A 14,490-nucleotide genomic window follows, 5' to 3' on the forward strand; every position below is an offset into this window, starting at 1 on the left:
ATTTGTATCCAACTATATATAATTGTAATACATGTGAGTTCAGTTCTTGTCTCTGGTACCACAACCTTAATTCACTTAGCTTGATGTAGTTTGGTTCACATATATTACTGATAATGCATTGCTTCACATATGTAGTTTGCTTCAATTCAGTTGCTTGCTAGCATACATAGGGTTAGGGTTTGCATCAGCAGTACTACTAGCACTTTGCTTGCTTGTTGTGTACTTTATATGAGGCATTAGGAAGATTTCTTGATGTACATTACTACCTCATGCTTGATGTAGTGAAGATATTAAGAGATGCTTCATATCTTTCCAGTGTAAATGCATGCTTGTTTAGTGCACTTACATGTTTGCTTAATTAATAACACTAGATCACTGTATTGTTGATCCATCAAGTTTGTTTCACATGTATTACATGTATGTGCATGATGGTCCAAATGCTTTCCTTTATTGATACAAGTGCGTCATTTTACTTTATCCCTGTTGTATCTGATTGTTGTTTATTCTATTTTGCAAGCACCACCTCGAGATCATCCATGGCAAGGAGGACAAGGCCAAACATGAGGCCAACCATTGGTATGCAACTTGCTCCTTGTGGTTATACTGTCAGTTTCATAAAATTTGTGTCTTAATATGCTAAGTGAAATGTATTGCTGCAATCTGAATAAGCTGGCTTAATTGTGCCTGTGTGCTGTTAGTCTTCCTTACCTGAATAACTAGGATTAAATGATAATAAAATATCATAAGATATGTTTGGCTGTCTGTCCATGCATTCCAAACATTCACCTAATAGTTACGTTTCCTTTATCATGCAAAGAAGAGCCTCTCACCGAGTACGAGAAGGTTAGGGCTAGAAATATGATGAGGAACAATCGGATGTTCCAATCCCTTGGCATCGGTGCAATAGCGTCGATGATTAGGAAAACAAATGATGTACAAGAAGGTAGAAGTGATGAGGTTCAAGAAGGTAGTGGAGTTATCAATGATGACCCAGAGTACAATCCTAAGGAGGATGAAGTTATTGATGGAGAGGAAGTGGATGATGTCGCAGTGAAGAAGAGTGTTAAGGTGCAAACTCTGTCTTGCTTGGAGGGTTGGGGTTCTTGTATGCTATGTGTTTCCTTGTGCTCACATATTTCTCTTATGGTCTAATGCTTTTTTATGTGCTGTTTATACGAGGCACTGAAGGAATCTAGGACGAAGAGGCCTGGTGTTAAGAAGACAGTCAGCAAGAAGAAGAAGAGCTCAGAAACATCTGTTGCAATGCCTCCAGGAAGGGTGATGGCCCCAGCTCCAGGACAAAAAAAGAGGATCCTGGAACCTGATGAACCTGCCCCTGATAGAGTCACAAGGCATAAAGCAAAGATGGCGACTGCGACACACCATCAGGAAAGTCTGTTGCGCATGGACTCTGAGACCTCGGTGCAAATGGGTGATGAGTTGCCGCCCATGGATGAAGGAACCACTCTCCGCATGGATGGAAGTGGTACTGTCTGCCTAGATGAAGGAGGAACTATCTGCATAGATGAAGCAGGCACTGTCCACACAGACCTCAGCCCTGTTGCACCTTCTATTGACAGGAATGTTGTCATCAATGGAGAAGAATAGCAGCTTGTGCTTCAACCAGGCAAGTTGACCTTTACAATGCTCTCTTTTACTAGTGCATTTTCCAAATGGAATGATCATGTATGCTTTTTGTCGATTCCTGCATTTGTCGATTTCTATTCTAATTTATGAGTTCAATTTCATTTTCAGATGCAATGACTACCAAGACTAGACTTAGAAAGGGCAAAGGGCTAGAGAGAATCACCAAGTCGCTTGGTAGCAAGGTGCCTATCCAAATTGCCGAAGGGATGAAGCGTCCAGAGAAGCCTCTGCAGGAAGCAAAGCTTGCTTCTGAGTGTGGACTCGTTGCAAGAAGCCATCTTCCGGTTCTTCCTCACTTCAAGCTATACAAAAAAATTCTAGTCTATTGGAGAACTACATTGGGAAAGTTGTTGTAAGCTACTTGTTTCATAGTTAATGTGCTATCTATCTATCACTAATATTGTTCCTACCTTGTTTGCTGTCTTGGTAGGCAAATTTTTAGATGAACACGGACTCGGAGACCATCAAGACCAAGTGCAAAGATATTCTGCAGAAAAATTCAAAGAACAGACGCCATCAGATCAAGAAGAAGTATTTTCATACCATAGCCGCAAACAAAGTCAGCATCAAGTCTCCGGTGCCAGATCTGACGGACGGTCAATGGCAAGCTCTGGTGGAGATGTGGTCTACCCCAAGACAAAAGGTTTGTCTCTGCTTTGTTTGCTGCTTTATGTTCTGCACATGATATGCTAGTGCTAGATCATGCTGACAGTATGCTTTTTTGTAGGAAACCTGTGTGTCGAACAAGATGAATCGAGAAAAGGTCATTTACAATCAGAGAACTGGTTCCAGGCACTACACAGCACACATTTTTGCCACTGTGAGAACTTTTCTCTAGAGACCTTACCGTTTGATCCTCGTTGGATAACATTTCTGATTCTTGCTGAATAACATTTTGATTTTTGTTGAAAAACATTTCAGAAAGAAGAGCGTAAGGGTGAGGAGTTGCCTGCGATTTACTTGTTTAAGGCCACCCACAACAGCAAGAAGCACGGGTTTTCGGAGCCAGTCAAGACTGCTATAGTAAGTCACTCCATGCTTTGTCCAGCCAGTTCAAACTTTTGTCTAGAAACCTCAACCCTGTTTGATTCACAGCCAGCTTTGATGATGTTTGATGCTTTGATGTTGTTTGATTCGGAGCCAGTCAAGAACACATGCTATGTTCCATGCTTTGATGTTGTTTGATAGTTCAACAAAGATATCAGAACTTGCTGTAGCTATTTGTTGCATTTTTTATGATATGATGAATTTTGATCTGAATGTTAGTTTGATGATCGGCTCACTCGGAAAGCCATCTTATATAGAACCACCATTCTAGGCTTAATGAAGTGATCATATTTTTCCAATTGCATGTCTCCAGGGCACATAAGTTACTAGTCAAATAACGCTGTCAAGTTACTAGTCATCATCTTCTTCTGTTTGAGTTTGAGTAAAATATCTATGTATAGATTTTGTGTGCTGGTTTGGTTTCTCTTGCTTGGTTTGGTTTGCAAAATGTGAAATAGATCTCCCACTAATGCCTATCATTTTCCTCCATATGCTAGCTTGAGATGGAAAAAATGAAGGACGCGCCGGTACCAGAAGGTGAAGAGCCAAAGTCTTCTGTTGAAATTGTTGAAGAAGTGCTCAAAACCGAAGTCAAGTAAAGCACATTCCTCAGGAATGTTGGGCTCCAGTCATCTAGGAACAACTCCGGCAAAGAAACTGCTGAAGTGGCTGCTCATGTTCATGATTTTGAGCAGAAGCTGGAGAGGTCGAAGCTTCAAGCTGAAGTGATACAAGAAGAATTGGCGGCAATCAAGATGAAGACGGAAGAAGCTGAAGCTGCACGCGACAAGGAACTTGAGCTGCTGCGCAAGAAGTCTCAAGAGCAAGATGAGAAGTTAGCCCACTTGATGGCTCTCTTTGGAGCTAAGGTAGTTTGATGGTTGTGCAGTTTGTCTTTGAACATGTGAACTTATGTCATAGTAGGTCGTGAACTTATGCAGTTTGTTGCATTTTGCACTTGGCAAGTGAAACTGGGAGCACTTGTGAGCCTGGGATCTTGTGAACCTGGGAGCACTTGTGAACCTGGGAGCATTTTGCATTTTGCACTGATACGTCTCCAACGTATCTATAATTTTTGATTGCTCCATGCTATATTATCTTCTGTTTTGGACATTATTGGGCTTTATTATTCACTTTTATATTATTTTTGGGACTAACCTATTAACCGGAGGCCCAGCCCAGAATTGCTGTTTTTTTGCCTATTTCAGAGTTTCACAGAAAAAGAATATCAAACGGAGTCCAAACGGAATGAAACCTTCGGGAACGTGATTTTCGGAACGAACATGATCCAGGAGACTTGGACCCTACGTCAAGGAAGCTTCCAGGAAGCCACGAGGTAGGGGGCGCGCCTACCCCCCCCCCCTCCCAGGCGCACCCTCCACCCTCGTGGGCCCCACGTTGCTGCACCGACGTACTCCTTCCTCCTATATATACCTACGTACCCCCAAACGATCAGATACGGAGCAAGAAACCTAATTCCACGGACGCAACCTTCTGTACCCACGAGATCCCATCTTGGGGCCTATTCCGGAGCTCCGCCGGAGGGGGCATCCATCACGGAGGGCTTCTACATCAACACCATAGCCTCTCCGCTGAAGTGTGACTAGTTTACCTCAGACCTTCGGGTCCATGGTTGTTAGCTAGATGGCTTCTTCTCTCTTTTTGGATCTCAATACAATGTTCTCCCCCTCTCTCGTGGAGATCTATTCGATGTAATCTTCTTTTGCGGTGTGTTTGTTGAGACCGATGAATTGTGGGTTTATGATCAAGTTTATCTATGAACAATATTTGAATCTTCTGAATTCTTTTATGTATGATTGGTTATCTTTGCAAGTCTCTTCGAATTATCAGTTTGGTTTGGCCTACTAGATTGATCTTTCTTGCAATGGGAGAAGTGCTTAGCTTTGGGTTCAATCTTGCGGTGTCCTTTCCCAGTGACAGTAGGGGCAGCAAGGCACGTATAGTATTGTTGCCATCGAGGATAACAAGATGGGGGTTTTCTCATATTGCATGAATTTATCCCTCTACATCATGTCATCTTGCTAAAAGCATTACTCTGTTCTTATGAACTTAATACTCTAGATGCATGCTGGATAGCGGTCAATGTGTGGAGTAATAGTAGTAGATGCAGGCAGGAGTCGGTCTACTTGTCTCGGACGTGATGCCTATATACATGATCATACCTAGATATTCTCATAACTATGCTCAATTCTGTCAATTGCTCAACAGTAATTTGTTCACCCACCGTAAAATACTTATGCTCTTGAGAGAAGCCACTAGTGAAACCTATGGCCCCCGGGTCTATTTTCCATCATATTAATCTCCCGACAACAAGCTATTTCTTTTGCCGTTTTTATTTTGTTTATTTTACTTTGCATCTTTATCACAAAAATACCGAAAATATTATCCTATCATATCTATCAGATCTCACTCTCGTAAGTGACCGTGTAGGGATTGACAACCCCTTATCGCGTTGGTTGCGAGGATTTATTTGTTTGTGTAGGTGCGAGGGACTTGCGTGTAGCCTCCTACTGGATTGATACATTGGTTCTCAAAAACTGAGGGAAATACTTACACTACTTTGCTGCATCACCCTTTCTTCTTCAAGGGAAAACCAACGCAATGCTCAAGAGGTAGCATGCACCTGTTTGAACCTGTGAGCACTTGTTTGAACCTGTGATGGCATTTTGAACCTGTGAGCACTTGTTTGAACCTGTGATGGCATTTTGGAAGCTATGCCTTTTCTGTGAAGTTATGAACCTGTGAAGTTATGCATTTTCTGAATTATTTTCTGAATATTATTTGGATTAAACTTAGTTGGACTGCAAAAAGGCCGAGGCCCAAACAAGAATTAGACTAAAAAGGCTTGGGCCTAAAAAAAGAGTTGACTATAAGAAAAAAGTTTGTAAAAGGCTGCATCTCAGAAAATAAAAAGGCCAAGGCCGAAATTAGAACTAGACTAAAAAGGCTGTGGCCCAAAACAATAGTGGACTTTAAAAAAATCATCAGAAAAAGGCTCCATTCCCAGAAAATAAAAGGCCAAATTACTGGGCCCGGCCCATGCAGATAAGCAAAAATAAAGAGAAAAAAATAAATGGGCTGAATTATTGGGCTTGGCCCATATAGACGGCCTAAATGGACCGGGCTGATTCTATTTTACAACATTTTCATTTGGTCGTAATTCTGCCACGTCAGCTTGCCACGGTGGATCTGACGTGGTGTGGGCGGATTGCTAGTGACCAAAATAATTGGTCATTAAATCTCGACCTTTTTTGTCATAAATGACTACTACCATTCCAGAAGAAAGGTCGTTAATTTTAGTTTACGACGGCCAGCTTTTGACCTTCTGTTTTTGGTCACAAAAAGGTCACAAATGGAAAACAACGACCATTCAGTGACCAATAGTGGTGGTCACAAGTTGACATATTTCTTGTAGTGGTCTCACATTGACGCGGCTAATCAACGGGCTAGGGAGATGCCCATCAATTTATGTCAATGCAAGGAGTAGGGATTACCATGCAACGGATGCACTAGAGCTATAAATGTATGAAAGCTCAACAAAAGAAACTAAGTGGGTGTGCATCCAACTTGCTTGCTCACGAAGACCTAGGGCATTTGAGGAAGCCCATTGTTGGAATATACAAGCCAAGTTCTATAATGAAAAATTCCCACTAGTATATGAAAGTGACAAAACAAGAGACTCTCTATCATAAAGATCATGGTGCTACTTTGAAGCACAAGTGTGGAAAAAGGATAGTAGCATTGTCCCTTCTTTTTTTTGGGCCTTCCTTTTTTTATTTGGCCTTTCTCTTTTTTTTTCTTTTTTTATTTGGCCCTTCCCTTTTTTTGCATTTCTTTTTTTTCCTTTTTTTGGGACAATGCTCTATTAATGATGATCATCACACTTCTATTTATTTACAACTTGATACTAGAACAAAGTATGACTCTATATGAATGCCTCCGACGCTGTACCGGGATGTGCAATGAAACAAGAGTGACATGTATGAAAAATTATGAATGGTGGCTTTGCCACAAATACGATGTCAACTACATGATCATGCAAGGCAATATGACAATGATGAAGCGTGTCATAATAAATGAAACGGTGGAAAGTTGCATGGAAATATATCTCGGAATGGCTATGGAAATGCCATAATAGGTTGGTATGGTGGTTGTTTTTAGGAAGATATAAGGAGGTTTATGTGTGATAGAGCGTATCATATCACGGGGTTTGGATGCACCGGCGAAGTTTGCACCAACTCTCAAGGTGAGAAAGGGCAATGCATGGTACCGAAGAGGCTAGAAATGATGGAAGGGTGAGAGTGCGTATAATCCATGGACTCAATATTAGTCATAAAGAACTCACATAATTATTGCAAAAATCTACAAGTCATCAAAACCAAGCACTACGTGCATGCTCCTAGGGGGATAGGTTGGTAGGAAAAGACCATCGCTCGTCCCCGACCGCCACTCATAAGGATGACAATCAAAGAACACCTCATGTTTCAAATTTGTTACACAACGGTTACCATACGTGCATGCTATGGGACTTGCAAACCTCAACACAAGTATTTCTCAATTTCAAAATTACTCAACTAGCACGACTCTAATATTACCATCTTCATATCTCAAAACAATCATCAAGTATCAAACTTCTCATAGTATTCAATGCACTCTATATGAAAGTTTTTATTATATCCCTCTTGGATGCCCATCATATTAGGACTAATTTTATAACCAAAGCAAATTACCATGATGTTCTAAAGACTCTCAAAATAATATAAGTGAAGCATGAGAGTTCATCTATTTCTTCAAAATAAAACCACCGCCGTGCTCTAAAAGGATATAAGTGAAGCACTAGAGCAAACAACAAACTACTCCAAAAGATATAAATGAAGATCAATGAGTAGTCAAATAATTATGTAACTATGTGAAGACTCTCTAACATTTAAGAATTTCATATCTTGGTATTTTATTCAAACAGCAAGCAAAACAAAAGAAAATAAAATGACGCTCAAAGCAAAACACATATCATGTGGTGAATAAAAATATAGCTCCAAGTAAAGTTACCGATGAACGAAGACGAAAGAGGGGATCCCATCCGGGGCATCCCCAAGCTTAGGCTCTTGGTTTTCCTTGAATATTGGCTTGGGGTGCCTTGGGCATCCCCAAGCTTAGGCTCTTGCCACTCCTTATTCCATAGTCCATCAAATCTTTACCCAAAACTTAAAAACTTCACAACACAAAACTCAACAGAAAACTCGTAAGCTCCGTTAGTATAAGAAAATAAATCACCACTTAGGTACTGTTGTGAACTCATTCTAAATTAATATTGTTGTAATATCTACTGTATTCCAACTTCTCTATGGTTCATACCTTCCGATACTACTCATAGATTCATCAAAATAGCAAACAACACAACGAAAACAGAATCTGTCAAAAAACAGAACAGTCTATAGTAATTTGTATCAAACGTATACTTCTGGAACTTCAAAAATTCTGGAATAAATTGGTGGACCTGAGAAATTTGTCTATTAACCATCTGTAAAAAGAATCAACCTAAAATCACTCTCCAGTAAAAAAAATGGCAACTAATCTCTTGAGGGCTAAAGTTTCTGTTTTTTACAGCAAGATCATAAAGACTTCACCCAAGTCTTCCCAAAGGTTCTACTTGGCACAAACACTAATTAAAACATAAAACCACATCTAACCAGAGGCTAGATGAATTATTTATTACTAAACAGGAACAAAAAGCAAGGAACAAAAATAAAATTGGGTTGCCTCCCAACAAGCGCTAACGTTTAACGCCCCTAGCTAGGCATGATGATTTCAATGATGCTCACATAAAAGATAAGAATTGAAACATAAAGAGAGCATCATGAATAATATGACTAGCACATTTAAGTCTAACCCACTTCCTATGCGTAGGGATTTTGTGAGAAAACAATTTATGGGAACAATAATCAACTAGCATAGGAAGGCAAAACAAGTATAACTTTAAAACTTTAAGCACATACAGAGGAAACTTGATATTATTGCTATATGTAGAAGCATATATTCCTCCCTCATAATAATTTTTAGTAGCATCATGAATGAATTCAACAATATAACTATCACATAAAGCATTCTTTTCATGATCTACAAGCACAGAATTTTTATTATTCTCCACATAAGCAAATTTCTTCTCATGAATAGTAGTGGGAGCAAACTCAACAAAATAACTATCATGTGAGGCATAATCCAATTGAAAATTAAAATTGTGATGACAAGTTTCATGGTTATCTTTATTCTTTATAGCATACGAGTCATCACAATAAATCATCATAGATAGCAACTTTGTTCTCATAATCAATTGGAACCTCTTCCGAAATAGTGGAATCATCACTAAATAAAGTCATGACCTCTCCAAATCCACTTTTATCAATATAATCATCATAAATAGGAGGCATGCTATCATCATAATAAATTTGCTCATCAAAACTTGGGGGACAAAACATATCATCTTCATCAAACATAGCATCCCCAAGCTTGTGGCTTTGCATATAATTAGCATCATGGGTATTCAAATAATTCATACTAACAACATTGCAATCATGCTCATCATTCACATATTTTATGCCAAGCATTCTATGTAATTCTTCTTCTAGTACTTGAGCACAATTATCGGAATCCTTATTTTCATGAAAGATATTAAAAAGATGAAGCATATGAGGCACCCTCAATTCCATTTTTTCTAGTTTTCTTTTATAGACTAAACTAGTGATAAAACAAGAAACTAAAAGATTCGATTGCAAGATCTAAAGATATACCTTCAAGCACTAACCTCCCCGGCAACGGCGCCAGAAAAGAGTTTGATGTCTACTACGCAACCTTCTTCTTGTAGACGTTGTTGGGACTCCAAGTGCAGAGGTTTGTAGGACAGTAGCAAATTTCCATCAAGTGGATGACCTAAGGTTTATAAATCTGTGGGAGGTGTAGGATGAAGATGGTCTCTCAAACAACCCTGCAACCAAATAACAAAGAGTCTCTTGTGTCCCCAACACACCCAATACAATGGTAAATTGTATAGGTGCACTAGTTCGGCGAAGAGATGGTGCTACAAGTGCAATATGGATGGTAGATATGGGTATTTGTAATCTGAAAATATAAAAACAGCAAGGTAGCAAGCGATAAAAGTGAGCACAAATGGTATTGCAATGTGTTGAAACAAGGCCTAGGGTTCATACTTTCACTAGTGCAAGTTCTCTCAACAATAATAACATAATTGGATCATATAACTATCCCTCAACATGCAACAAAGAGTCACTCCAAAGTCACTAATAGCGGAGAACAAACGAAGAGATTATGGTAGGTTACAAAACCACCTCAAAGTTATCCTTTCTGATCGATTTATTCAAGAGTCCGTAGTAAAATAACACGAAGCTATTCTTTTCGTTCGATCTATCATAGAGTTCGTACTAGAATAACACCTTAAGACACAAATCAACAAAAACCCTAGTGTCACCTAGATACTCCAATGTCACCTCAAGTATCCGTGGGTATGATTATACGATATGCATCACACAATCTCAGATTCATCTATTCAACCAACACAAAGAACTTCAAAGAGTGCCCCAATGTTTCTACTGGAGAGTCAAGACGAAATCGTGTGCCAACCCCTATGCATAAGTTCACGAGGTCACAGAACCCGCAAGTTGATCACCAAAACATACATCAAGTAGATCACATGATATCCCGTTGTCACCACAGATAAGCACGTGCAAGACGTACATCAACTGTTCTCAAAACCTTAAAGACTCAATCCGATAAGATAACTTCAAAGGGAAAACTCAATCCATTACAAGAGAGTAGAGGGGGAGAAACATCATAAGATCCAACTATAATAGCAAAGCTCGCGATACATCAAGATCGTAGCAAATCAAGAACACGAGAGAGAGAGAGAGAGAGAGAGAGAGATCAAACACATAGCTACTAGTACATACCCTCAGCCCCGAGGGTGAACTACTCCCTCCTCGTCATGGAGAGCGCCGGGATGATGAAGATGGCCACCGATGAGGGATCCCCCCTCTGGCAGGGTGCCGGAACAGGGTCCCGATTGGTTTTTCGTGGCTACAGAGGCTTGCGGCGGCGGAACTCCCGATCTAGGTTATGTTCTGGGGGTTTCTATATATATAAGAGGTTTTGGCGTCGGGAACAAGTCAGGGGGGTCTCCGAGGCGGCCACGAGGTAGGGGGCCCGCCCAGGGGGTAGGGCGCCCCCCCACTCTCGTGGGTGCCTCGGGACTCCTCTGGTCCATCTCCGATGCTCCGTGGGCTTCTTCTGGTCCAAAAATAATCTCCGTCAAATTTTAGGTCAATTGGACTCCGTTTGGTTTTCCTTTTCTGCGAAACTCAAAAACAAGGAAAAACAGAAAGTGGCACTGGGCTCTAGGTTAATAGGTTAGTCCCAAAAATCATATAAAATAGCATATAAATGCATATAAAACATCCTAGATGGATAATATAATAGCATGGAACGATCAAAAATTATAGATACATTGGAGACGTATCAATGGTCAAGAGGCGAGGAAGGTATTCATTCAACACCCACGGCACAATATTGAAGTCTTGCTGAAGAGGACGAAGGTTGGGCGGGCAATTATCCATAGCCACTGGCCTAAATTTGCAAGGACATTAAACATCACTGAAGGCTCAATATTTGCCTTCCGCTTCTGCAATTTCCTAGATGAGATTCATCTGTCTATTTACCGTGTATGATGCTAGTTTCCAAAGGTTTTTGATGCTGCATGTGAAACTTGGTGTTGTTGTGTAATGGCGTAACTGAGTGCCGAAGCTATCCGATGTAATTCGATTATGAAATCTTGGTTGCTTTTATACGGATATGAAATATCTGGTGTGTTTTATAAGAAATATCAGTTTGATTAGTACATGGATTATCAATAATAGGCTAATTACCCTGCTTATTGGGGTTTTCTATTGCAAACGGTTACTCAGACAGCACCGTGGGCGGTGAACTCAAACAACCCGCACGGTTTCTAGAAAGTAGGCGTGTTTGATCAACTAACAATCACACACGGCTTCCGGCAGCGAACCGTTTGCATTAGGCCACCTTGCACAAACGTTTCCACACAAAGAACTGTGTGGGATGTACATACCTACGGAAATGATTTTCTGGGATTCACCGTGTGGGATGTACATACCTACGGAAATGATTTCAGGGATTCACCGTGTGGGATGTACATACCTACGGAAATGATTTCTGGGATTCACCGTGTGGGATGTACATACCTACGGAAATGATTTCTGGGATTCACCGTGTGGGATGTACATACCTACGGAAATGATTGGGTTTCCATGCATCGACCGATTGCACACGGCCCCAGCCTAGGTCCCACGAGGGCCTATCCCCGACGATTTCTGGGTCGTGTGGGAAGGACCCCCCTATCACCCACACTCACTTGGCGACGGTTCCAAATGCCGTCGCGGAAAGGGGTTTTAAACCGTTTGTTTAGGACGTCGTTGTACCAGTGATATATGGTGTTGTTCGACATAATACAAAGGAATACTAGTATGCATGTAGAGAGAGTGCACCAATGTCCAAGAATTCAAGGGTGAATTTAGCACCGCTATATACCGTTGCTGTTAAAAATGACTTTGCGGTGTCTCCAGAGGATGACACTGTTCGATTGATGCATTGAACTGGGTCAGTGTGAGGCTTGCAACTTTCTCCCATGAAGCTCATCGGCAGAATCATAGTTGTCTCTCCTTGATGCATGCTTCGATCGATTGTTTGGCGATGCTCTGTGCTCGGTGTGATCTCTTCACGGCTGGTAAGATTGGTTTTGTCCGAGGTGAAGTCGAAGTCGCCTGATTAAGCGTGATATCCATGAAAGATGGCAATGATATTTATGTTGGTTTCAATGATCCGGTTGTGTTACTACTTATGCTGTGATTTTGTTATTGGCCATGAAATCCATGGTGGCCCTATGTTTTGGTCTTTGTAATATAGATTTTTGCCTTATTTCCCATAGTTAATCGGATAACTCTCTTCTTAATCAATAAAATAGCAAACATTTGACTAATATTTGGCAGCCGTGTTATGCACCCACTATTAATATGCTAAATTCTGAGTGCCAAACATATAATTCATTTTCATTGAAAACACGATTATAAGTTTAGTGCACAAGTCTGTCAAAGACATGCCGAATAAACCTTTGCACCCATAGCCTTCACTAACAAATTGTCCATATCTACACACTACAGTCTTATTGGGCCCAAAGAACAACTTATAGCCATCTGGACATAGGAGAGACGAGATTTTTATTGGGCATAGAGACATGTTGTATGTTCTTCAGCTGCACGATCTTTTCAGAAAAAAAATTCAGATCGATCGTACGGGTACCATGAACAGAAGCACGTGATCCATTTTCCATCAGCACAGAGGTATTCCATGCGACATGATAAGAAGAAAACATGAAGATATTAGCGCGCACACACACACGAAGGTATATTGGCACTTGTGTTAATGCATTGTTCATAAAAATGACATACTGAAATAACAATAGATAATTTACCATACCCGCCATCCTTCATCTTAGTATCACCAATAGCAAAGTTGGCGGTTTTGTTGTTGTTCCCATCCTACCGCTTGTCAAGGCGATTCGCACAATCAGGGGCTCAATATCCATCTTCATTGAAAACATGGCATGCTTCTTTGTTCTTATTGGTCTTATATTTCTTCCTAAAGTTAGCAGATTCTGAGATTTTGGTTTTGCCTTCAAACTATTATTTGCCCTCATACTTGTTCTTTGTTCTTGAACTTGTGGGTTGCAAATTCTTCTTGTGCACGAGATAGTCCCTAGAATTTCTCTCATGGACTTACATCCCTGTGTGTCTTTTATCCTCATCTTTTCTTCCACATGAAGATCACCAATGAGATTCACAACGGAAAACTCATGTCCCTTGTGTTTCAGAACAATGGCAAATTTCCTCGGTGAAGGAGAAAGCTTGGCAATGATGTCTCAGGAAATGACCTTGTTCGGTAACACACAATTGAAATAGTCAAGTTCCTTAGCGAGTGACTGTATCTCATTAGCCCGCTCAACTACGGAGTGGTCATCACTCATCTTGTAGTCCTGGTACTGTTCCATGACATACAACCCACTTTGTGTCCGAGACCCTGAACTTGGTCTCAAGCATGTCCCACATATCCTGGCCAACCATAGTGGCCATGAAAGGATTAATGATCTTGTCGTCAAGAACAGAACAACACCTCTGAAAATATGATATGGGAGGACTTTTTATTGTTGAAAATATGAGTAATTTCCCACTAAATTAATCGAAAAATATGGATAAAACATGATGAACATAATAAGCATGATTGTTTGACTGGAGTGCTAATCAACCTAAACAAATGGTTTGGTATGCAAGATAGGAAGAGCATGTCCATGTCCATTGCAAGCAGTAGTAATCCAAGTACAACACCTAACATAAGAGATATGAGCACGTATAGTGCGGTGGAAGAATATATGTTCGTAGTACCATCAGAAGCCTAGGGAAGTAGTGTTGGTTGTTGTGTGTGCGAAATTGCTGTTCATGACATTTAGTTCACCTACTACTCCCTCTGTTCCTAAATATAAGTATTTTTAGACATTTCAAATGAAATATAAGATACGGATGTATGTAGACATATTTTAAAGTGTAGATTCACTCATTTTGCTTCGTATGTAGTCATTTGTTGGAATCTCTAGAAAGACTTACATTTGGGAACGGAGGGAGTACATGCTAATAGTTGCTA

Source organism: Aegilops tauschii, chromosome 7 (genome assembly GCF_002575655.3).
Source record: "Aegilops tauschii subsp. strangulata cultivar AL8/78 chromosome 7, Aet v6.0, whole genome shotgun sequence".
In the NCBI taxonomy this organism is placed as follows: Eukaryota; Viridiplantae; Streptophyta; class Magnoliopsida; order Poales; family Poaceae; genus Aegilops; species Aegilops tauschii.